The 25,910-nt window shown below is 40.9% G+C and overlaps 2 long non-coding RNA genes across 2 annotated transcripts in view; one reads left to right on the top strand and one right to left on the bottom strand.

Moving 5' to 3' along the window:
• The window catches only part of LOC110260804 (uncharacterized), a 364,487-nt gene that overhangs the window by 93,192 nt on the left and 245,385 nt on the right, over positions 1 to 25,910 (top strand). The gene's annotated exons all lie outside the window — the stretch shown is intronic.
• On the bottom strand, positions 12,215 to 24,685 carry LOC146403591 (uncharacterized). The gene is made up of 2 exons (XR_014804659.1): positions 24,455 to 24,685; positions 12,215 to 12,756 (listed from the first exon to the last, which is right to left on the bottom strand). It is a non-coding gene; the product is annotated as an uncharacterized LOC146403591 (long non-coding RNA).

The following is a 25,910-nucleotide window of genomic DNA, read 5'->3' as shown; positions in this document are numbered from 1 at the left end:
TGGTCCTACCACTTCGAGGGACATAATCCCCTGGCTTGTGTTCTTGGTTATCATGCGTTCTTCTGGAGGCTTTTCTTTTTTAGAATTTAGATACTCTGCTCTGGCTTACAAACCCACCTTACTTCTAAGGCAACAAAACATGCATGTGTACGAAGACACACATGTACACACACCCCAACTCTGATTGGAGATGGTGCTTCTATTCCAGTAATTTCCACAGCTTGGGAACAGTCTCGGATCTACCAAAATTCCACCAGCTGGGCTAACACACCCCCCCACCCCCCGGTAATCTCCTAATCCCTAAACTGTGAAGAGGCGCTCAGTCGCAGCCTAGGGCCATACTAGTAGAACCTACTGTCCAGGTAGAGGAAAGTAGCTCACTGTGGTGGCTACTGGGAGAAGGCACCACTGAGCACGGCATTCAATTTTGAGTTTGGTTTTTTTGTTTTCATGGAGCACAGCCTAAGTATGTTTTTTGTTTTGTTTTGTTTTGTTTTATTTCCCCAATACATTATTTTTTTTCCTACTATACAGCATAACGACCCAGTTACACATGTATACATTCTTTTTTCTCACACTATTATGTTCCATCATAAGTGACTACACACTATTCCCTGTGCTACACAGCAGGACCTCATATACAGCACCAACTGAGTTCATTTTTAACCATGGTGTTACTTCTCAGAGAGTTATAGTGAGAATTACCAAATAAGAAATCTGACAAACCCCATGTCTTAGTTAGAAATAAATTTTATGAATATTATTTCTGTAATAGGATTTTTTAACTGTGAAGTCTGATTGAGAAAGAGTTGTAGCAAGACACATTAAAGAGCTATTTAAAAACCACACTTGGTATCACCTAATCTCTAATATTTATTCTGGGTCTTAAAGTCTGAGACTTGGAAAACATTAAACATTCCCTTTACATCTCTCGGGTCCTAATCTATTTTTACCCACTTTTAAAAAATCTCTCACATGTATAAAAGGAAAAATATAAATCATTATTACATCTTGCAAATTTGAGAGTTCTGCATCTCATATCTGGCCATGATATAGTTTGCATCAACTCAGTGCTGCTTATTTATTGAAATCTCACTTCTGAGAATCAAGAGCTTTGGAGTGAGGCAAGTCTTCCCTCAAATCATGGCTCTGTCATTGACTAACTGTGTATTTTGGGCAGGTTATTAAACCTCTCCGAGTCTCAGCTTTCCCATCTGTAAAAGAAGCACACTGATGCTTTCCTACCTTCATGCATCCCACCAGTGTTTTTGTTTGAAGAATTACTGAGGGAACTAAGATATTTTGTTGGAATAAGAAAAAGTATGGAGAAGAATCCCCTCCTGGTTTCTCCAAAGTGTAGCAGAAGAATCAAGTAGAAATCACAGGAAACTTGATTCCAGGGCCAGAAAACTGTTCATCATCTGAGGTCACCCTTGAGTGAGCAAGATGTCTTGTCCTAGAAAATATTTCAAAAGGCGTCACTGGACCACGGAGGAGAATTTGTGCCAAACAAGTTCCTGCACTAGCAAATGGGTGAGAAGGAAGGGGGACCGCCTCCCAACTCCTCCAGCAATTCCATAAAATATAAATCTATGAAAATGGAATGAAAATAGTCTAGATTCTTGAGAAATGAGGGTGTCCTTTTATTATTTAAAATTTCCAGTTTTACTTTTACTGAATTATTCTTCTTTCCTGTAGTTTAGGCTTCAGCCAGCCCTTCCGAGAATCTTTTTTTCCTGTAGCAGAGAAATATCTTTTGAAAGGCAGCAAATGACTGAATTAGTGAGACAATGGGTTCGTGAACTGATAGTCTCATGTAAACAGTTCCTGTGGCAGATTAAATGTGCTGAGGACTTAACAATATTAATCAAATTCCATTCAAACATCAAGTGCTGGGTAATTTTTTAAAAAAAACAACACTTTCAGTAACTCTGTAACTACCATTTGCTCTCTGTTCTTCATAGTGTTAGGCAGAATCGTGCCCCTCCCCCAAATGTTCACAGAACTTCTGAATATGTTATCTTACATAGGAAAATGGACTTGCAGATGCGATTAAGTTTATGGTCCTTAAGATGAGGAGGGAGAAGGTATCTCAAATTATCCAGGTGGGCCAATCTTATCACATAAATCCTTAAAATGGAAGAACCTTCCCCACCCATGGTCAGAGAGAGAGACTGAACCATCAAAGGAAGATCAGAGAGATACAGTAAGGCTGGCTTTGAAGAGAGAGGGAAGAGATCTTAAGCCAAGGTGTACAGGTGGCTTCCAGAGTTTAGAAAGGGCAAAGCAATAGCTTTTCTCCTAGATCCTTCAGAAAGAAACATAACCCCAGTGATGCATTCATTTTAGCCCAGTGAGACCTATGTTGGACTTCTAACCCATTGAAACTCAAGATAATAAATTTCTGCTGGTGAAGCCACTGCAGCATTTGGGAGAGCAGCAGTAGAAAACTCATACACATATTGAGAATTTCTTACTTAAGCTCCGCTCTCCAGTACACGTTCTGCCCAGAGGAATGATACTTTACAGACCTTGTATATAAGTGGCTTTTGTTTTATTATTTTGTTTATTAACAACTGTATGTTTCAGTTTAACAGTGTTACCATATGAGATAGGCAAACCACGAGTCAGTGTTTCCATTTAATAGAAGCTGGGGTTGGATTGTAAAGTGCCTTTTGCTCAAGGTTGCAGGGCTGGTTAAAGGGTGGTTGGTTGGGATGTAAATTCTTGTCTTCTGACTCCTCCAATTCCAACTCCCCATTTCAACCTTTTAAGATAGAAAGAGCATGTGCTGATGCCTTATCTTTATCTTATGGACATAAAAACCCTTGCTGCAATGGAGTCAAATGATAATAGTGAAGGCAGGACAAGAATTCCTCACCCTTAACGTGTAATCTGTTGCTCCTTCTGATTTTTATCTCCCCTGATAAGGTGTGTAATACAAGTATAGAACCTACAGGATTTTTAAAAGAGGGAAGAACATAAGGTTTAGATGAAAATAAATCTGATTTATAACTGTTGTGACTTATAACAAGTTACTTAACCTCCTTGAATCTCAGTTTTCTCATTTGTAAAATATAAATAGTAATATCGACTTGACAAAATTATGAAAAGGATTTAATAGGAACATTGAATCTAAAAGGAGCCCCTGGCACATATGCATACATAGGCTCTTCATGACAATCTATCCTGTCAATTTCATGAATATCTTGTGTTCTCATACAAACAGAATCCAGATTTTCAATCTGTCAAAAGCCGCTGGATCTTCGCTCCAATTAAATTAATAAATCCAATTTAAGAAAGTGTTAAGGGGGAGTTCCTGTTGTGACTCAGTGGTAATGAACCTGACGAGTATCCATGAGGATGCAGGTTCAATCCCTGGCCTTGCTGTGAGTTGTGGTGTAGGTCACAGATGAGGCTTGGATCTGGCATTGCTGTGGCTGTGGTGTAAGGCCAGCAGCTGCAGCTCTGATTCGACCCCTAGCCCTAGCCTGAGAAATTCCATAGGGCACAGGTGCAGCCCTAAAAAAAAGAAAGAAAGAAAGAAAGAAGAAAAAAAAGGATAAGAGGCAAACATGCTTCTTTCATGCCATGGATAAATTTGTAGAAGTTCACTTGCCCTCCTGAGCCCCAAAAGAAAACTTCCATGAACATGAAGATTGGATTTAGTCTGTTAGACTTCCATCCACTGGAGACAAGAGGTGAGCCGTAATGGATTTTCCCAAGAGATATTGTGATCATATTCAAATCTGGTTTGTTTTAATGTTTCTCATTAAATCGCTTGGAATTGAACAGAGAGCCCCCAAAATCCTGGGGAAATTCATTTTTATAATCACTTAAAAATGCCATAGTGCTTGACGTAACTCTCAAAGGAACTTTGGCTCAGCGCAAACCTACTCACTCTAGATACATACAACTTTATGTAAGTAAAAGACATAATTTTTAATCCCTTGTCAAATGAGATTAACTGGAAATGGGACTAAAAACTGTGCTTTTATTTTAGTGTAGAGATCTGATTATTTTGGAGGATCTTTTGCATTCCTATAATCAAGAATGGTAATAATGCATTACTTAGAGCAATTTTAAAAATACATATATTTCTATACCAAAAGTTTTTGTTCACGTAGATTGTCATTTCAGCTGAGAAGTGGAGAAAGCATTTTGTGAAGAATCATCAGAAAGATTTCTTCCGTCTTACTCCATGATTTTCCTCTGTGATGGAAAATTAGAGGAAACTTAGGAATCGTGTGTTCCCTTAGTTCCTTTGGTACGTGAGTCATAAATTGCAGCCAGTGCTCTCCCACTAAACATTTAGAATAGCATATTACAGCAGACACACTTGACCACATCTACCAAGCACTTCTCAGGCCCTTGAATCTTCAGGATGTGTATTCTTACATCCTCACGTGTAGATACAAAAGGTTCAAAAAGCTGCATGACTGAAATGAACTTGATATAAAGTCAAGGATGCCCCGAGTTAGACAGAAGCTTTGGAACTCATAGATTTCTCAACTTGAGCCTCCTAAAAGCTACTCTAGTTCAACATGCTCCCAACTGAACTCAGCACCCTCCCCTGCTTCCTCCTAGCCTACTTCTCTTCTGGTTTTTCCCAGTTCTGGGTGGTAGCAGCCCCACCTCTTCCTCCTGGTTGTAGGTCTGGGATTTGGCATTTTCTCTTCAGTAAATCAATGCACAGGTCACCCTTTAAATATCCCTCAACTCCAGACGGAACACCCCCTTCCAAGTCCAGGCATGCAACCTCCGTCACCTGGGGTGAGGAGTATTCTCTCCATCGTCCTTCTGCTCTGCTCTCATTCCTTTCCTCTTCACTGACACCCGGTTCCTTAAGCACCACTCGTGAGAGGCCTCTGCTCAAAACCGTTCTCTTGTGCTCACTCCCTGCAGGGTCATGGCCACCCTCCTACGTGTGGCATAATAACATACGCTCTTGTTCTGATCCTCAGCAGAGAACCACCAGTAACCTGAACCCTTGAAGTGTGCCGCAGATGGCAGGCAGATATTCCTCCAGTGCTCTGCCCCTTTTCGTCTACTGTCCTTGCCAGCTGAAAGGACGCCCTCAACCTAGCTGCCAGTAATATCCTCCCTGTCATTTAAAAGCTCTTAAGATGCTCTTCCTTAAGAAGCTCTCTGCCCCCAACATTTGCCCCAGGTGGGAACTTATATCTTCCTTGTACTGCAGCCCTTACCATGTTGTAACTTTGTCTGTCTCCCTATTTAGATGATAAGCTCCTTAAAGGCTTTCTGTCCATCCCAGGGTGTGGCATGTGGTTAAATATTTGATAATTACTTTCTGGATGAATGAATGAATCTAACTAACATTTTCCCTTGTCAGATGAGATCATTTAGTTCCAGGGAGGTTAAACAACTTGCCCAAGGCCACATAGTTGGAGAATAGAAACAGCAATAAAGACAGACACCGTATGTTTCCAGATTGCAGCCTAGTAATTACTCTGTGCATCCAGCTGCTTTTATATCGATACCATCAGGTCCTATGGCAGACCTTCCCCTGGGTTTCTCTCTGCATTAACAGACTTTTACTTTGGAGTCTGATTTGTCTTTTTGGTGCCAATACCTTGATTTTCCCTTGGCAAACCACCTCGTGTGTATTCTCAGTACCTGCAGTTAGAATGGGGCTGGCTCTTGCCCCTGACTTCAGGAGAGGACAAAGGACCCAAGGCTGCGCAGTGAGAGCCCTGTCTTCCTCTGGGGGGGGTCAGAGAAGAGAGTCGGCCCAGGACTTGATAGAACTGTTGAGAAAGAAGATCTCTTTCAATGGGGCTTATGAAGCTAAAGTGAAAGAAGAGGCTCTTTGAGAAAAGAGCCGAAAGAGAGGAAAACAGAGCTGAGAGATTTCTGAGGACATTGTCTGAACATCCCCCAGCAGCCTCTCCTCCTGCCAGGATGAGAGTTGTTTTGTAAGGTGTCGGCTTGTCTAAGCTGCACTACCCATCCCAGAACTCCCAGCAAGGTGTTTCTGGTTGAAGTGAACACAAAGACGTTCTGAGTGGGATTCCAAAGGTAGATGGGAGAACAGTCTTAGGTTGTTGGGGGTTTTTGTTTGTTAGTTTGATTTCCAGGCTGCACCCACACCATGTGGAAGTTCCCGGGCCGGGGATCAGGGATTGAATCTGAGCTGCAGCTGGGACCTCTGCCTCAGCTACAGCAACATCAGATCCGTAACCCACTGTGCTGGGCTGGGGCTTGAACCCGCACTGCCACAGAGGCAACACTGGATCCTTAATCCATTGTGCCACAGTGGGAACTCTGTAAAAAAAATTTTTTTTTTTTTTTTTTTTTTTTTTTGTCTCTTCTAGGGCTGCACCCACGGTGCATGGATGTTCCCAGGCTAGGGGTCCAATTGGAGCTATTGCTGCCAGCCTGAGCCACAGCCACAGCCACACTAGATCCAAGCTGCGTCTGCAACCTACACCACAGCTCACTGCAATGCTGAATCCTTAACCCAACGAGCAAAGCCAGGGGTTGAACCCACAACCTCATGGTTCCTAGTCCGATTCGTTAACTGCTGAGCCACAACGGGAACTCCTTAAAAATTTTTTTAATCAAAGTATATTTGAATCACAAATTAACACGACACTGTAAACCAGCCATGTGGTTTTGATGTCTGAAAGCATAGGGATGGGGCACGGATACTGCCCAGCACACGGCACTGTGCTGGATGTATGAGCGGCCTTTGTGTTCGTGGGGCGGCAGCCAGGTTCCCATCAGTTCTGCCTTCCCTCGGACTCTTCTACAGCTTCCTTAACTCTTGGGCCACATGCATATTCAGCTTCATGATAAAAGGCACCAGCTTCCTTTCTGCAGACCCCACAAGAGGCCGAGGTGGTACGGAGGTGATGAGAGAAGGATGTGATTTCCAGTCCACCCACATGTTCAGAGGTGCCATTCAGTCTTTCCCACTTCACATGCAGCCTCCCTACCTGACAGCTAGACCTGAGGTCCTCCAGCCCCAGCATCAGAGAGAAAACCGCCTTATAGAAACTGCTAACCAGCCTCTGCAATTTCATGGGTCATAGTCTTATAATAAACCCTTTAGTGTGTGTGTGTATGTGTGCACGTGAGTGCACTTTCGATTGATTGAACCCTTCTCTGTTTGGACCCTGACTGATACACAGTATTATCCCTGGACTTTTCCATTATGCACAACAAGACATTCCCTTTAATGTTTAAGTCCGTGTGAATTTTGTTTCCATCACTTGTCACTGCAGACAACCAGTAGGGAGGATTATGATACTGTGACTAAACAGCTTGATGTCCTGAGGGCAGGATCTGTGCTTTGTTTGTCCTTAAATGGCCAGCATCCAGCAAACTGCTAGGTACATAGTAGGCACTTGACAGACATGGGTTGAATGAATTGACAACAAATATCTGCAGAATAAAAATGTTCTCCTGGAGACCCAGAGTTCAAGCCTCACACCGTGTGAATCGTGTGAATGATGAAAAGCAGCACGAGAGGGAACTCCAGGCCTCTGGATAAAGCCGTGAAGATCCTGGGTCTGAGGAGCAGCTGAGTTTTCCACCTGGCAGCCGGAGGAAGGGGCAACACGTGTTGGGCATCTCATGTTCATTACAGCACGACAGGTGTCCGGGCAGTCAGCCCTCTCACGGAAGTGAGCTTCCTGTCACTCCTGACCAGGATTCGATACGTGTACACAACAGAAGTGGTGCAGGAAGCTATTTTTCACATAGAAAATGTGAAAGCATATCAGGTTCCTTGAAAAGGAAGCTTCTAAGAAAGATGATTTCACAGTAAGAAATCCCATGAATCATCTAAAGAATTTAAATCTGAAGTAAAACATAAATGCTTAACCGGAGTTCCCATTGTGGCTCAGCAGTGGCAAACCCGACTAGTATCCGTGAGGACACAGGTTCGATCCCTGGCCTTGCTCAGTGGGTTAAGGATCCAGCATTGCCATGAGTGGTGTAGGTCGCAGGCGCGGCTTGGATCCTGCTTTGCTGTGGCTGTGGTGTAGGCTGGCAGCTACAGCTCTGATTCAACCCCTAGCCTGGGAACTTCCACATGCTGCAGCTGAGGGCCTAAGGAAAAACAAACAAACAAACACGAATGCTAAACACTCTTTGTTCTTGCCTAGAATACTTTAACAGATCATAAGGAAGTAAGGGCTTCATGGGAACCACAAAGACAGACATTTCTGAGCAGAAATTTTGACTGATATCCAGCATAAGTGAATCAGGTGGTGAACTAATTTATTTCCAAGTACAAACCTTCACAGGGAAAAACACACGACATAACCACTCAACATGGTGAGTGGGTGTGGTAGACTGATAATGGATCCCAAACGTATCCAGATTCTGATCCTGAAACCTGCAAATATTACCTTATGTAGAAAAAGTACCTTTTTAGAGGTGATTGAATTCCAGGTCTTGAGATGAAAAGAATTTCCTAGATTACTCTGGGCTCTAAATAGAATCATACATGTCCTTATAAGGAAGAAGAAGAGTAGAATTTGACTGCGGAGAAGCTTATGTGAGGAAACTGAGAGATCTGAAGATTGCTTGGAGATGATGCCAAAGAGCCGAGGGCCAAGTAACGCAGCGACGCGCGGGTGACAACGGCAGGAACGGCCTCCTCTCAGAACCTCTATGGAGGGAACATTGGCTTCAGCCGTTTGAAACCCACTTTGGGTGTCCCTGTTGTGGTTCAGCAGGTTAAGAACCTGCCTAGCATCCACAAGGATGCAGGTTCGATCCCTGGCCTTGCTCAGTGGGTTAAGGATCTGGCATTGCCAAAGCTGCAGTGTCGGTCACAAATGCAGCTTGAATTCGGTGTTGCATAGGCCACAGCACTGATTTGACCCCTAGCCTGGGAACTTGCCTGTGCCACAGATGTGGCCCTAAAAAGAGGGGAAAAAATTTCTTTAAGCCCATTTTGGACTTTTGACCCCTAGCACTGCAAGAGAATAACTCTGTGCTTTTTAAAGTCATCAAGTTTGTGGTTATATTACCTTGCCTGAGAGAGTCTCCACTTGGGCCTTTTGAGTATAATTCTTTTCCTCAGCCAGGGGGAGCCCAAGAAGTATATTAGTGAGCCATAGCAGAGGCAAGAGCCCAACTGGGGTTTCTGTCTGTCTGTCTGTCTGTCTTTGTTTACTGTTTTATTAGAATATAGTTGGTTTATAGTGTTATGCCAATTTCTGCTATACAGCAAAGTGACCTAATCATACGTATGTATACGCATTCTTTTTCTTATATTATCTTCCATCATGGTCTATCCCAGGAGATTGGATTTAGTTCCCTGTGCTATGCAGTAGGACCTCATTGCCCATCCATTCTGAATGTAATAGTTTGCATCTACTAACTCCAAACTCCCAGTCCATCCATCCCCCTTGGCAACCACAAATCTGTTCTCTATGTCTCTGAGTCTGTTTCTGTTTTATAGATAGGTTCCTTTGTGCCATATTTTAGATTCCACATGTAAGTGAAATCATATGCTATTTCTCTTTCTGACTAATTTTACTTACTATGATAATCTCTTTTTGCATCCATGTTACTGCAAATGGCATTGTTTCCATTCTTTTCATGGCTGAGTAGTAGTCCATTGTATATATGCACCACATCATCTTAATCCATTCATCTGTCAATGGGATTTAGGTTGCTTCCATGTCTTGGCTATTGTTAAAAGTGCTGCTATGAACATGCAGGTTCATTCTTCTTTTTGAATTATAGTTTTGTCTGGCTATATGCTAAGGAGTGGGATTGCTGGATCATATGATAGTTCTATATTTAGTTTTCTGAGGAATCTCCATACTGGTTTCCATAGTGGTTGTACTAATTTACATTCCCACCAACAGGGTAAGAAGGTTCCGTTTTCTCCACACCCTCTTCAGCATTTGTTATTTGTAGGCTTATTAATGATGGCCATTCTGACCGATGTGAGGTAGTATCTCATTGTAGTTTTGATTTGTATTTTTCTGACAATTAGTGATGTTGAGCATTTTTTCATGTGCCTGATGGCCAGCCATATATCATCTTTGGAACAATGTCTATTTAGGTCTTCTGCTCATTTATCAATTGGGTTTTATGTTTTTTGTTGTTGTTGAGTTGTATAAGTTGTTTGTATATTTTGGGAGATTAAACCCTTCTCAGTTGCATCATTTGCAACTTATTTTCTCCCATTCCATAGGTATTCTTTTCATTTTTTCTTGTTTCCTTTGCTTTGCAAAAGCTTGTAAGTTTTATTAGGTCCCAAAGGTTTATTTTTGTTTTTATTTTTTATTGCTTTGGGAGCCTGACTTAAGAAAACATTTGTATGGTTGAAATCAGAGAATGTTTTGCCTTTGTTTTCTTGTAGGAGTTTTTTGGTTTCATGTTTTATGTTTATGTCTTTAAGCCATTTGAGTTTATTGTTGTGCATGGTGTGAGGGTGTGCTCTCTGTATGATTCACCATTGTTCACAGTGAACGTGCCAGTTATCCTTAGTATGGGGAGAGCTATGTCTCATTCCTTGGTACAAAGCCTGGCATTCTCTCTCATCCTTGGTCCTGTCCTGCACTGCACTAAGTTTAATATGCATAGGCTATGTCAACACAGCCACCCTCTGGCCACCTCTTGGGTCAAGATTTGCCCACACCAGCAACGTGGTGTGCCTTTGAAAAATGGGCTTATGGAAGAGGCCCGTTTAGGCAGGAAATTCAGGAGTCCCGGGTGTCTGGACTATTGCCCAGGGAAGAAGGGGGCATGGGTGTCTGGATAGGCATGTTCTTGGGCCCCTTGGACTCCTGACTCCATGGGGCAGACCCCTTTTGACTGGGTCTGAGAACAATACTGCACCCGCTCGCCATGTATGAGAGTCCCAGTTGTTCTACTTCTTCATCAAGACTTGATCTCTTTAGTTTTATTTTAGCCCTTCTGATGGGTATGTGATGTGTACCCATACACACACACACACACACACACACACACACACACACACACACACATGGTAGACACATACATATTGTTAGACAAAAATAACACTACCCTTTGTTATAGTGAAAACAAAAACAACCAAGCTGGAAACAACCAAAATTTCCTTCAGCGTTAAGTGTATAAATAACTTGCAATATAATCATATAGTGGAATGCTGACACCAGTGAAAATGAACAAACTATTATCCATCAATGTGGACAAATGTCACGAATATAACATTGAGCCTAAGAGGCCAGATACAAAAGAGCATGTTCCACATTATTCCAGGAATATAAAGGCAACCCTAATCTGTGGGGGCAGATCAGTATAGTGATAGCTTCAGGGAGGAGGAGGATAATGACTTTGGGGTGGGGGTGCTCCCGGGATGCTACCAATGTCCTTTTTCTTGAGCTGAGTTACTGTTATACAGTCATGTTCAATGCATGAAAGTTCATTGAAATGTATACTTCGAATTTGTGTATGTGTTCTATATGTGTTTCTTTCTTTTCAATTAAAAATATATTTTAAAAAAGAAAAACTGTGCCTTACCTCATAGGCTGGGAGTGGGGATTAAGTAATTCAGTAGTCACAAGCTCCTGGGGCATAGTATGACATGGTGAGGGCTATGCTATTGTCGTCATACCTAAAATGTCAATGCTCTTTCTAAATCCAGCCCTGATGCTTCCAACACTTCTTTCTAGGCTCTGAAGCACCAGAGCACTGCGTCTCATCAAAGAACTAGCAGGAGCAGTTAGTGAGCCCCCATCCCGGTGGCAGCTCCTATTCTGGTACCACGTGTGAGACATGGTAGTCACACACTCCAGTCTCAATAGGAAGGGAGCTCAGGGCCTCCCACCCCAACTCAGCATGAGAGCCACTTGCCCCAGAACAGCTACCCAGCACCTGCAGGAGAAGCATTTACACCTTTATATACACTCCTGTTGCACTGTGTGTTCTTTCACAGTAATTGCTGCCTTCCAGGGGTGGCCCCTCAGTGAACATAGGTGACATGAGGCTGGAGACTACCTCTTTTACGTCTTTTTTCTCAGTGCTTAGCACTGTATCTGGCACATGAATGGTTCTCAATAACTCTGAATCATAGAAAAAATTCCTGACCCATAGCAGGCACATAATACATGTAATCCTATCTCTTCCCATCTCTTTCTTCCTCTAGTTTTTTCTTCCAGCCAGAAACCCTCTATAACACAGAGGCCTTTGAGTCTCTTCATATGAGACCCTTTATTAACAGTTTAAACTAGTCTAAACATTTTCTTTTTTTTTCTTTTTAATGATTTTTATTTTTTCATTATAGCTGGTATACAGTGTTCTATCAGTTTTCTACTGTACAGCAAGGTGACTCAGTCATACATAATACATACATTCTTTTTCTCACATTATCATGCTCCATCATAAGTGATTAGATAGAGTTCCCAGTGCTTATGCAGCAGGATCTCATCACTTATCCATTTCAAAGGCAATAGTTTGCATCTGTTAACCCCAAATTCCCAGTGCATCCTACTCCCTCCCCCTCCCCCTCGGCAACCACAAGTCTGTTCTCCATGTCCGTGATTGTCTTTTGTGTGGAAAGGTCCATTCATGCCTTATATTAGATTCCAGATATAAGTGATATCATATGGTAATTGTCTTTCTCTTTCTGACTTACTTCACTTCTCTAGTTCCATCCATGTTGCTGCAAATGTTGTTCTTTTTATGGCTGAGTAGTATTCAATTGATACCATATCTTCTTAATCCAATCATCTGTCAATGGACATTTTGGTTGTTTCCGTGTCTCGGCTATTGTAAATAGTGCTGCAATGAACACAAGGGTACATGTGTCTTTTTCAAGGAAAATTTTGTCTGGATATATGCTCAAGAATGGAATTGCTGGGTCATTTGGCAGTTCTGTATTTAGTTTTCTAAGGTACCTCCATACTATTTTCCGTAGTGGTTATACCAATTTACAATCCCACTAACAGTGCAAGAGGGTTCCCTTTTTCTACACCCTCTCCAGCATTTATTATTTGTGGACTTATTAATGAAGGCCATTCTAACTGATGTGAGGTGGTACCTCATAGCAGTTTCGATTTGCATTTCTCTAATAATCAGTGATGTTGAGCATTTTTGCATGTGATTGTTGGCCTTCTGTATATCTTCTTTGGAGAAATGTTTATTCAGGTCTTTTGCCCATTTTTCAGTTGGGTTTGTTGCTGTTGAGTTGTATAAGTTGTTTGTGTTATGTTAGAGATAGGCCCTTGTCAGTTGCATCATTTGAAACTAAAGTCTATACACTTTCATCTGAAACAGTAACTGAGCCAACTTTAAAGTGACTGCACACCCCGAGAGCATTCCATGATTACACTCTCTAATGGGACAAATATTTCCATTGAAGGAATTCATCACTAACTTGTCACTTCAGCAGCAAACACCTGCAGTGGATAAGGTCCTTCAGGATGGTGGGTAAAACTTTCAAAGAGTCATTCATGCTATGTGAAGTGTGAGAAAACAAATTCAACAGCTGATAGCAACACAAGCCACTTCATCTGGGGACAAACAGGTACAGCTAATGCACTTTGCAGGCTGCCACAAATACCTTACAAAATGCCTTCAGTAAGGGAAGGAGAATCCAGAAAGAGAGCATCACGTATCCCATGAGCATTTGCTTATGGCACAAAAGTACTGGTCTATAATTTTTTGCGTATAGTATTATATTTAAACAATGAAACAGTAATTAAACACTGATGTATAACTGGCTGTGAACAAAATTAATTTCTAGAATTTTTTTCTGTAGAAATACATACATGCACAGTGATATATGGAAAGAAAGTTCATGGATTAATTTTTTTTGAACAGTGAAAAGTTAAAATCAATTGAAATGCTTATGGTTAAGAGAAAACTCAAATTATGATACTGCCATACTATGGAGTGATGCGCAATTGATAAAAGGGTCTCAAATGTCTCTGTGTAGATCAGAATAGAAAGATGTCCAAGTTATCAGAGGAAAAAACACTGTAGAACAGTATGTATTTATTTATGTAAAAATTTGAAATAAAGTAGTATGCTTATAAAATACATAGAAAATCATCCAGAAGAATTCATGCCGAAAGATGAATAGCGATTACCTAGAAGAGGAAGAATTAGAGAAGTGAGGATGGGGAAGAGGCAACGAGTGAAAGGGTAACATTTTACTTTTTTCCCATTCATGTTTCCTTTTGTATATTCATGATTTGACTGAATCTTTCCCAGCGAACCTGTATTAGTTGAAAACTTTTAGAAACTGAAGTACTAGATTGCTTTGAAAGCAGGTTTAGACTCAACTCCATTGCTTGCATTGGGCATTTGCTCCATTTTTTCTATGAGTTTTGCCAACTATAAGACAATAATAGCACTATTTATGGCAGGATAGCAGGGCGTGTTCTGTGTAAATCTTTTAGCTCACTGCCTGATACTAATAAAATGAATACTGATTAAATGGATTTCTGTGTCATAAGGCATGCCAAAAATCAGTGGTTCAGAACAACAGTATTGATTATTACTCATGCAAATATAGCTTTTTGGGGGATGGGTGGTATAAACTGGGCCTGGCCAGGCTTCTCAGCTGAGCTTATCAGCGCTCCACACCCCTCGTCCTCCTTGAACCAGCAGGATAATCAGGGCATGTCCTTCTCTTGGTGATGGCAGAAGCACAGACAGCACCAACACGCAAAGTCTGTTACTGCCTTAGGCTCAGAACTGACTTACTGCCATTTCTGCTTTCTTCCACTGGCCAAGCAAGTCACGTGACTAAACCCAACGTTAAGGGGTATAAAAATGTACTTGGCTAAGGCTGATCCATAACTTCTGGTTACCTAAAACAAAGGGTAGTCCCAGGATACAGAAATTTTCATGCTAGAACCAGGAAACCCCTGGGTAAACCAAGACCAGTTGGTCAACCAGCGTCTCTCTACTTCTTTATTCGGATGAACTTCAAAGTCACTTAGCAAAGAGTGTGGTATAGGGACTGGGTGAAGGGCTGGGGCCGAAGATGCAGTTGACCACGCTTTTGGTAATGCTCTCTTTCTCTAGGAAAACAGACAAAATTATTTTTGGTAGTTGGGTTTTAGATTGGCCAAACCAAACCAGGTCCTCTCAAAGTCTCCATGAACATATTTCTCAGAATATCCTGAAAATTGAAAATGTTTTGGTAGTAAGGGATTTTGGGCATCAGATAGGCTAGGCTAGATTCTCAAAAAAGCATAAGGTGCTTTCAATCCAATTCTGTTTTCATCTGACAGAAAATAAGATGTGTCTCTGTAAGACCCATAAAAATCCCTCTTATCTTTCCTTCCGGGAGAATGCTTTGCTTATAACCGACTCTCAGCAAGAACAAGTTGTTGAACTTTTAGTCATGTGTTTGTGTGTGAACATTTATTTAATTCTTTCAGCTTCAATAATCCTTTTCCCAAAACCCCCAGTGTGTGGTTGTCCAGAGGTTAAATCTATAGAACTGCAGGGAGCTCTGCTCAGCCTGCTGTTTCCTGATCCCGGCCACTTCCTTCTTCCTGTCTAGACTGAACTTCTCATCTGAAGACAGACCCTTACTGGATAAGATCAGTGCACAGGCACAAATCACAGGGAATGACTTCTCGCTCTTCATAAACATTTTCTGTATCTGAAACATGCCAGAGGGTATTCACTTCAAGCCTGCAGGTGTTTGGCATTTCAAATCTTAAAAAAAAAAAAAAAAAAGTGTTTTTAAGGAAAAGCAGGACTCTGAACATTCCTAATGGGAATGGACTGTTAAAATACTCCGGGGTTCATTTTTGTATGAACTTGAGAATAAAAGAAAGAAATATTAATATGCTAATTTAAACATGTTCAAACGAGACCATTCCAGGCTGGGGCCTGGGGAGGGGGGTCAACGGGTCAGGTTTTTTTCAACTCCATGGAAAATCAGTTAGAGTTTAAATTACCTCTGGGGCAAGTATCTGGCAGCTAACCTCTTCACAAATTCCAATCTAGGTGCCAATGAAAGTGAATTAAACTGCTTAGCACACTTTTAGTGATGAAGAATGTGTAGTTTAGATAGATAACCTTAAATTATAATCAATAATTGTAAAGGGACCCAACCTTCAGCTGTGTTACACTCTACCCAGATTAAGTGGGCTCAACTAAAGAATAAAGGCCTTTTTAGCTGCCCATCCTCCCTCACAAATGGACACTTCCCCTCCCCCATCCTGACATTCCACTGCCTAGAGTTCTGAACAGACCACCTGCTCGAAAAGACCTAGAAGCAGTTGAATCTAAAGAGTTGAGAGGCTGTTAATCACCTGGGGTTGATAGACACCGACAATATCTTTGCCTCACCTGTGACTCCAGCACAGCTGATCACCCAGGCCATTCCCAGCTTGCATTTAATGATAGCAAGCTGATCCCTGAGATGGGCTTCCTCCTAGTCCTTCTTTCCATGCGATGCCTCCCCACCCATCTATTGTCATTCTTGTTTTAATTTGATGAGTCAGGTGGTCCAGAAGTACATCATTCCAGGATGATGTAAAAAGGCATGGTGTAAATGATAAACATCAGTGTTGCTACCTCCAGCCTTTCTCTATGATCTCACATGGCATTATGACCATAACGATAAACGAGGATACGGAGCTTATCAGTTAACCATGACATTCCCTGAGAAGGGCGGACCAACCAACATTTTATTAGAGCAGGCTGACCAATAAATAGAAAAGAGATAAAGTGATGAGGTTTCTTCAGCATTTCGAATTATCAAGAGAGTTTTAAAAATGGCAAGACAAATACCTGTCTTGAATTAAAAGCTGCTCAGGGGATAGGAAATACGGAAGAATCTATTATGCCATAGGGAGGTCCTCCAGAGAACTGGGGCAATTTTTTTTTCCTTAATATGAGCCATTGATTAATGACTTGGGGAAAAAAAACTGTTTAGGGAGTTAGAGACTTGTAATAATATTTCCTTCTGAGAGTAGAAAGTGCAGAAGGAGAGAGAACCATCTGAGCAATTAGAATTGGAAGATTTGAGTCTGGGAAAAACAGAGGAAATGAAATTAAGTCAGGGAGTCTTATAGAAAAGTGAAAGCTTGTAATATAAAGTCTTCATAGAGATGAGAAGGATAACCTTTTCTGAGGGCTAACTATGTGCTAGGAACTTCTCATGCTAATTCTACTCTGTCGGGCAGTTCCTATCACATCAATTCTTAAATAAATGCACACACAGATTTTTAATATATATTTAAATACATGTATACATATATAATGTTATATATATATATCATACACAGAGAGCTCATACATATCATAATTCACATAGATATATGCATGCACCTATATAAAACATTTTAACACATGATTGATGTCACCTTACAATCACCATGAGGGCAGACGTGATGTAATTTTTTCATTGTCTGTGAATGTGTAATACTGTCAGTTCAGTTGACTTATCACTGGCACTGCATATGTTGGATTGAATTGCTGTTTAAAAATATTTTGCACCATGATCTGGTATTTCAACTAAAGATTATTTCACAAGCAGAGCCACACAAAAACTCAGCAAGAAAGTGGGTTAAATTTGGTAATAGTTAAGCAAGTATTCATCATAGGAAAGAAAGAAACCGATTCCATATTTTCTTACAAAGCAACACCCAAATGCTTTGTGGAACCCTAAGAAATGAAGTTACCAAAAAATAGATGAAACTGTGCTTCCTTTCATTACTGAGATTTATGCAAAATAATTGCCTATTGCATGCCAAGCAATGCAAACGAAGCCAGGACAAATGACCAAATCCCCAAGAATAGCTTAGGGACATTTTCACACTTGGAGAGCCTGGTTTGACTGACTCACATATGATTAGCAGTGTTGTTTTGTAATTTTCTTACTGATACAGAAAACCATGGTGCATCTTTTGTCTAATGGCACTTAAATTCAATTAACTAGGATATTACCACATCTTTTCTGCAGATAAGAACTCAGAAGATCAGATAAGTTAAATGACTTGCCCCAAAGCCCACAAGGAGTGAGTTCTTAAAGACTTCCTTTAAAAATGAGGTCAGTCTGATTCCGGAACTTGTAGTCTTAACCATTATGATAAATTACTTCCCAAATCAGAGAAAGAAAATGGACATAGTTTTTTGAAAAATTAGCCAGATCATGGCACTTCTCAATAAATACTTATCTCAGTAAAGAGTGAAAGTGGAGCAGTCCTTTTCCTGGGGCCTCAGGCGATCTTTGGTCCTCCCTTCCCTCCCACCATTCCCCTCTGTCTCATCTCTTACCCTCCTCCTCACTCACTCTGCTCCCACTCCACGGGCGTCTTGCTTTTCCCTTACCATGCTTGCAAGCTGCTCCCACTTCAAATCTTCTTCTACCTCAGGGCCTTTGCATTTGCTGTTCTCACTACTAGGAATACTTACTTCCCCACTACTTTGTACAAAATAGAAGCACTCTACCCTATCTATGGGATAGAGAGGGCTAATTTATTTTATTTTCTCCATAGCATGTTACTAAATGAAAGATTAGACATGTCTTTGCTCATTTGCTTTTGGCTCACAGCAATCTAAGTAAGCTTCAGAGGGTGGGGCTTTATTTTATTCATTTTTATATCTGTATGGAGAGTGGGTACTTGATAAATGAGTGGAAAAAAACAAGCCTTCACAATGTCAGAATACTCTCTGGTCCTTCTGTTTTGTTGATTCAGAAAATTATCATAAACTGGCAATTGTGGATTATTATTATTTGTAAATCAATAATTCTGTTTTTTACTCACTTAGGAGCTTATTAGAAGCTATACTCTTGTAGTAGAATCTTTTCAAATGCAAAGCCCAGAGCCAATCTAGAGTTTAACGTTGACTCTACTACTTACCTACGTGATGCCATGAAATTTACTCAACTCTCCTTATCTGTAAAATGGACAATAATAGGACTGACCCCTGAGGATTCTAATAAAGATTAAATTAAATAATACAGGCATTCTCGTCGTGGTGCAGCGGAAACGAATCAGACTAGGAACCATGAGGTTGCAGGTTTGATCCCTGGCCTTGCTCAGCGGGTTAAGGATCCAGCATTGCCGTGAGCTGTGGTGTAGGTCGTAGATGCGGCTCAGATCTGGTGTTGCTCTGGCTCTGATGTAGGCCAGTAGCTACAGCTCTTATTGGACCCCTAGCCTGGGAACTTCCCCATGCCACCAGTGCAGTCCTAAAAGGACAAAAGACAAAAAAAAAAAAAAAAAAAAAATTAAATAATACAGGTACATGGCTTGACTCATGCTAAATGTTCACTGACCTATTCGTTTCGATTGGCAGACTCTTTCTGCCTTACCTAACAGAAATCGTTAAGATGATTCTCGGTTGGGAATTTTCCCCCAAGGGACATTTGGCAACGTTGGAGGTGATTCTGGTTATTACAGCTGAGGATGCTCCTAGTATCTAGTAAGTAAGAAGCAGGGATGCTACTAAACATCTTACAGTGCAGAGGGGGTGCCCCTGCAACAAAGCATTATAGATCCCAAAACATCAAGAATGTCACTGAGGAGAAACCTTCATAGATAGAAAACATTTGTTTAATATACGACAAACTCCAACATTTCGAAAAAAGTAAGACATTTAAAGGAGGAATTTTTTTAAAATCTACCACCATTCCTTCTTTCATGCCTGTAAAATAAGCTTAGCGATGAAAATTCACATTCACATTGGCCAATTCTAGAAGCCTGGCCTGAAATCTCTTCTTATCTTTGCCTTTTATAATTCAAGGCCAAGCAGGTGCTGCCACCCACACCCCAGAATTCCCAGGCTATTTTTCTCTTGGTTATTTCAGTTCTGCATCAGACCACTAGAGGGTACAGAAACACCATCAATCATGCAGCATTTAGGTGTCAGACTCAGTTTTCAGTAATGTAAATCTTAATAGAATGCTAAATTATTTCTGGCCCCTAAAATAAAATACCTCTACAGATTTGCAGTTTAAAAGGCTGGATTGAAGCATGTCACCATAATTGTCATCACCCCCAAACCGTAAATGATGGTAGTAATTTAATTCAACGTCATATGTCAAATGGAAATCTAATAAATAATCACTGATGATATTATGAAAAGTATCAGACTATTATGATATTATTATGATAATATTTTATGACTATATTGGTAAAACTCTCTTTGGTGAAGGTTTGGTTATGCTTTAAGTTAAATCATATCAAATAGATATGTATGATTGTTCCTACCAAGAAGTAGGCAAAAATTAAGCAGAAATTGGAACCTAAATACAGACTTCAAGTTGGACTAAATAGCATTATTGTGCTGAAGCCCCAAATCGTTTTGATCATTGTCCCAACAATATTCCATTAGGACAAACTTGAATGACTGAAAAAATAGTATGACACCACTAAATATTTAGATGTATTTCAAGCTCACACACTCAGGTTTAGCATTGAGGCACTGGGGAAAAGATATAGAAAACTTTGGAAGGAAAAGATTAAAGAATTATTTTATTTTATTTATTTTTTATTGTTTTACTTTTTAGGGCCACACCCACAGCCTATGGAGGTTCCCAGGCTAGGTGTCCAATCAGAGCTGCTGGCCTTCACTGCAGCCACAGCAACATCAAATCTAGATCCAAGCTGTGTCTGTGACCTACACCACAGCTCACGGAAATGCCGGATCCTTAACCCGCTGAGCGAGGCCAGGGATCGAACCCTCAACATCACGGTTCCTAGCCAGATTTGTTTCCGCTGCCCCACAATGGGAACTCCTAGATTAAAGCATTATTTTAAAGGGCAGAGTATCCAGCAGTTTCTCCTTTCAAGTTAATATTAACAGAAATGTGGATACAAATATTGCACAGGTGATTCCTAAACATATTCTTATGACACTGAATGTTGTTCACAACTTTCTCTAAAGAGATTACAAAATTCTGTTTGAAAATAATTTTAATTTTCTTTAACTTACATACACATGCACACATACACACAGAGACATAAATAAAACTGCTGTGTAGTTTGACACAGAATTAAGAGCTAAAAGATGCTGTCATATCCAATAAATGAACATAGATGTAAATGATTCAGAAATGTTTAAGTATCAGGCCTTAGGAGACTGCACAGAATAGTGGTTAACTACATAGGTCTGATATCAGACTATCTGGGTTTGAAAGCTATCTCTACCAGTTAACAGTTGTTTTTTTAAATTGAGATATAGTTGGTGTACAATATTACATAAATTTCACATTTACAGCATTCACAATTTTAAAGGTTATATTCCATTTATAATGGTAAAGTATTGGCTATATTCTCTGTGCTGTAATATGTTCTTATTGTTTATTTATTTTATGCATAGCAGTTTGTGCCTCTCCATCCCTTACCCCCATCTTGCCCCTCCCCACTCCCTTCTTCCCACTCCCAGGTAATAGTTTTGAAGCTCTGGGAAAATTATTTTGCATCTCTGTACTTCAGCTGTACAATAACTATAAACATCATGGTATAGTTTACCTTGTAGGGTTGATGTGGGGACATAGGAGTGAATCCAGGCAGAGCACTTAGGACAGTGCCTGGCGCACGTGAACTCTGCGTAACTCTTTTCCGTTATAATTATCACTTCCATTAATAACTAGATCAACCCCAAAGAGAAATTTGTGCCTCTTCCCTTTTTAATTAGCCATTCCCTTTCTTTCTAAAGTATCGCTCAATCTTTTTTTTTTTTTTTTTTCCAAGAAAAGCCACAAACAACATATGGACTTCACGGACCTTGAGAAATATGAAAAAGTTGGTTGAGTTTCTGAGCGGTCCGATGACAATCAAGCCAGCCTTTCATTTTTTCCTTTTTTTTTCCCTTTCCACTCCCCCATCAAATGCCCACCCCACCTTTTTTTTTAAAATCAGCAGACCTAAGTCAAAGGAGCAAATAGGGAAAGAAGACGTTATCATTTATTTTTAGTTTTTCATTGAACCACCAGCCTTAAGCCAGGCACAAGGATAAGCATAATCACCAACAGAAAAAGCCTCTTAAAAGTTTTGTGAGGCACCCTTTGAAAAGGTCAAATGAATTCATGAAAACATACTGCTTTTCCCCTTGTATCAGGACTCTAGAGGGGTTTACTAGCTGCTGAATGTTTTCCCCCCCTGCTGTAGCAAGTGGTTATGATTAACTTGTGAGAAGTCCGGATCCAAGAGGGAATATGTCCAGGAAGTGGGAAGTCCAAAGAAAGGAAGGATGTAGGCCAAACCCAGAACCATGCCAGGCTTGAAAGAGTTAATACTCTGCCCTGTTGCCATGGAAACAAGACCCACAGCCAGAGTGAAGTGGACTCCAGGACACAAAGCACCTCCCCAGCACTCCATGCAACTCAGTACTTTTCATTTCATTCAGACAATTTCTCGTTTTGGGAGGTCATTCCCAAATCCTTCAAAGGCCAAAATGCCAGACACTCAGTAGATGAAGGTGTAATTCCCTTAGTGAAAACTCACTAACTCATGTCACAACCAGCCTTATATGGCATCAACGTATTATGCATTCCGTCATAGCAGGATCAAGTTGCCCAGAAATGAAAAATTATAATATGCGTGAAACTAAATTTAAGTACCGCGATCTTTGTATGAATATTATTCTTTTTATTCTTAACTAGATAGGGCCTCTCTAGGTCAAAAATGCCTTTAAGTATTTTTTCAGACCACAGAGCATAATTGTGAAGTGACCAGACTGTTGCCACAGGCATGCTGGGGTTAGATCCTGGCCTTGCTACTTATATAAACTTAGTTGAAAACCCTAATTCTCTATGCCTCAGTTTTATCATCTGTATAGTAGGAACAAAAATAGTTCATAACTCAAAGGACCATTATAAGATTTAAATGCGTTAATACATACAAAATACTCAGTGCCTAGAGCATTCCAAGCACTGTGAAAGTATTCGTCATAATAAAAATACTTATTATAAATTATAGTGATTTGATGAGAGAGAGAAAATTTCATTTTGCCTTTGGATGCTTTGTTCTTACTTTGATTAACTTTGAAGTCTTATTTGCCATGCTTTACACATTAAGAATGTATACATTTATTATACGCAATGGCTAAACGAGTAAACGGGCTTCAAAAGAAGGGAAAAGTGAATTCCCTTAGGAGGATTTTTTAATTTTTCTTCATTTTTGTTTGTGGGCACTGTGCAAAGTATTTTGCTATATCCAGTTAGGGTTCAGGACAAACCCGAGTGAATGAATGAATGATGAACAATTTCGTGACCAACCAGCAGCCAGGCCCATTCATTCTAATTGCGGGACCGGATAGGAAATTACTTAGCAACCACTTGAGTAAATGATGGGGAAGGCTCTGCAGAGCAGTTTCATAATTGTAATCAAGCAAACATCATTAAAGACTTTCTCCCGACCATATTTCCTGAGCTCTGCTTATCTGCAAGTCATCAGAATAAACAGGTCCAATTAAAGAAAGCAGGGATGTACTCCGCAGATCATGAATACTCAGAAATATGTGGCCTCAAAGCGCTTGGAAGAACGCTTGACAGATGCTTTGACTCCTATGAGGACAAATACAGTGCTGCATAAGGGAGTGTTTGGAGTCGTAAATCTTTAACAGGACATAGGGTTGGTATCTTATACAAGCACATCGACTCTCTGGGTAGGACTGCTGCTTGAATATCTCCCTCTCTGCCACCCTGGGACACAATTCTAGCTCAGTTCTACCATCTCCATCCAATCTTCTAAGAGCCTAGAGTCAGAAGGCTCTGAGAAGTAGAGTTCAGCCTCCCAGAGGCTCTTCCTACAGATGGTAATGAGCTGCAGCATGAACGTTTCCGACTGTAAATTCTAGCTCACCTTGAGGCCGTGTATCTACTTTATACACACTTATAGAACGCCTATTATATTTCATGTATTGGGTTTTCTGTTAGGAATACAAAATTACATAAAATTAAGTCTTTGCTTGTAAGAAGCACATTATCTGCCAGAAGAGAAAGGTGTGAGAAAACACAATGACAAAGCATTGTGAAACAGTACTATAGGAGTAGGTGCAGTGTGCTCTGTGAGTATATAATAATAGTTAAAAGAGTTAGCATTTGTTTTCTATCAAGTGCTATTCTAAAATTCTATATGCATTAACTCTTTCATCTTTACAATAGTCTTGATAGTAAATTGAGGTGCTGAGAGGTTAAATCACTTCCTCAGAGTCACATAGGAAGTGTACAATCAGTTTAGTTGAAACATGTACCCCACCCTGGGAGAATTAAGGAAACCTCTTGAAAGAAGGAGGTGGAATATGAAGACACCTGGGAGATGAATATGGACCAATGAGATAAAGGAGGGGGAAGGGCATCCTATAAAGAGGATGAATATATATGTGCCAGCATCGTCCTTGGACCCAGCAATAGGACCTAATGCTCTAGAGCTCCTCTAGCTTCCCCCACTGTGGTTACAGAGTCTAAAGGGCCAAAAGCTCATGCCCACCCAGAGCCCATTCCCACTACTCCTATTCTAGACCTTGCTCTAGGAACCGGGACCCCAGAAGTCCTTACCCCAGTGGTTCCAGGCCCCCTTGCAGAACCCATGTGTCTTCTTCTCTCCTCCTAAGAGATGGCCAAGTTGCTTAAGTTCTTGATGCTAAGGAATGGCCATTTGCAGGGGGGGGTGGATGGCGTCTGGGTGTGCAGGCTAAGGCATCCATATATTCACATGCAGAACTTGTTGTGCAAGACAGATCAGGGGGTAGAAAGAAAAGCCTAGTGGGCTGTGCTGGGAGCTCTGTCCTGTTCTATGACATTCTGATGTGAAAATCTGAAGAGTCTGAGAATTCAAAATCTAAACCCAGCCTTCCAGGTAGTTACAAAGGTATTCTTGTCAAAGGTAGAGGACTGAACACATGTGACAGCATGTTAACTTAATCTACACATCTTAACAATTTAGAAATATGGCCCATGGCTCCCCTTTGTACTCAAGCCCTGGGCCTTCCAAATGTTAGAGGTAAACCTCCTGTGTACGAGGGATGAAGATGTGGGAGATCACAGCTTGCCTGGGAAACTAAAAGTCGCTTGGCAAAGCTCAAGCCTGGAATGAGAGGCAGAGTTCAGGGATGATCTGGCCTACCTACTGACTTGACCCTCATTCAGAAGGTTTCAGAGATCATGGCAGACTTTAAGCTGAAGAATAAGCCAGCACTGGGTTCCAGGCACTCACATCGCATGTGTCAGTCTGCTCTGTCTCCAAAAGAAACACTCAATGTTATTTTTATTCTCACATCTTTCCTTTGCCTCTATCCAGAGCAGGAAATAAAAAGAATAGTGATATCTATGATGGCCGTAGGAGCCCAAATAACAAAGCCTGGTGCAGTTAGAAGAGCAAACAAATGGGAGAAAAAAAAAATAGCAATGTGGTGTTCTTATCTGACCCACTCAGCTGGAGAGAGCCTGAATCACATATTCAGAGAAGCCAGGCAGCCAAGACAAAGCCTAAGAGTCCACAGAAGTCAAGGGCAGGATGTCTGGGAATGGGTCAAGGGCATGGACCATAGCCAGGTAGGTAATCAAAGAGCTAACATAGACCTAATGCACACAAGGTATGGAGTCCTTGGGGTGAGGCCTACTTCACCCCTGGGGTACAGCCGGACACTCCCAGTTATTGATTGACCACCCAGAGCAAGGCCGTTTGGGCCAGGTGTTCGGATTAACTGGGCAGGTCTCTCATAGCACTTGGCCATAGAAGACTGCATCTAACCACAACTGATGAACACTGGACAAACTCGTCCTTTAGTATGTTTCTGTACTAGATTTTAAGCAAATTTTATTTCCAAGAATTATACTTCCACTACCAATATGTGATTTTGAAAAAGAACAGCCTCCAAGTGAGCTTCCCATCACTGGGAAGATCTTTGATGACCATCCCCAACCTGCCTGACAGCCAGGTGGACGTGTATGACCTAAGTTGAACCTATCAAACACATCTTACCAAGCAGGTAAAAATAAACACGTTTACGAA

This window comes from Sus scrofa, chromosome 5 (genome assembly GCF_054392235.1).
Source record: "Sus scrofa isolate SSC_HxYL_T2T_F1_AM1 chromosome 5, Sscrofa_HxYL_maternal_Yorkshire_Landrace_v2.0, whole genome shotgun sequence".
Classification (NCBI taxonomy): domain Eukaryota; kingdom Metazoa; phylum Chordata; class Mammalia; order Artiodactyla; family Suidae; genus Sus; species Sus scrofa.
Note: the sequence above shows the minus strand (reverse complement) of the source record. Positions and strands in the feature narration are given on the sequence as shown.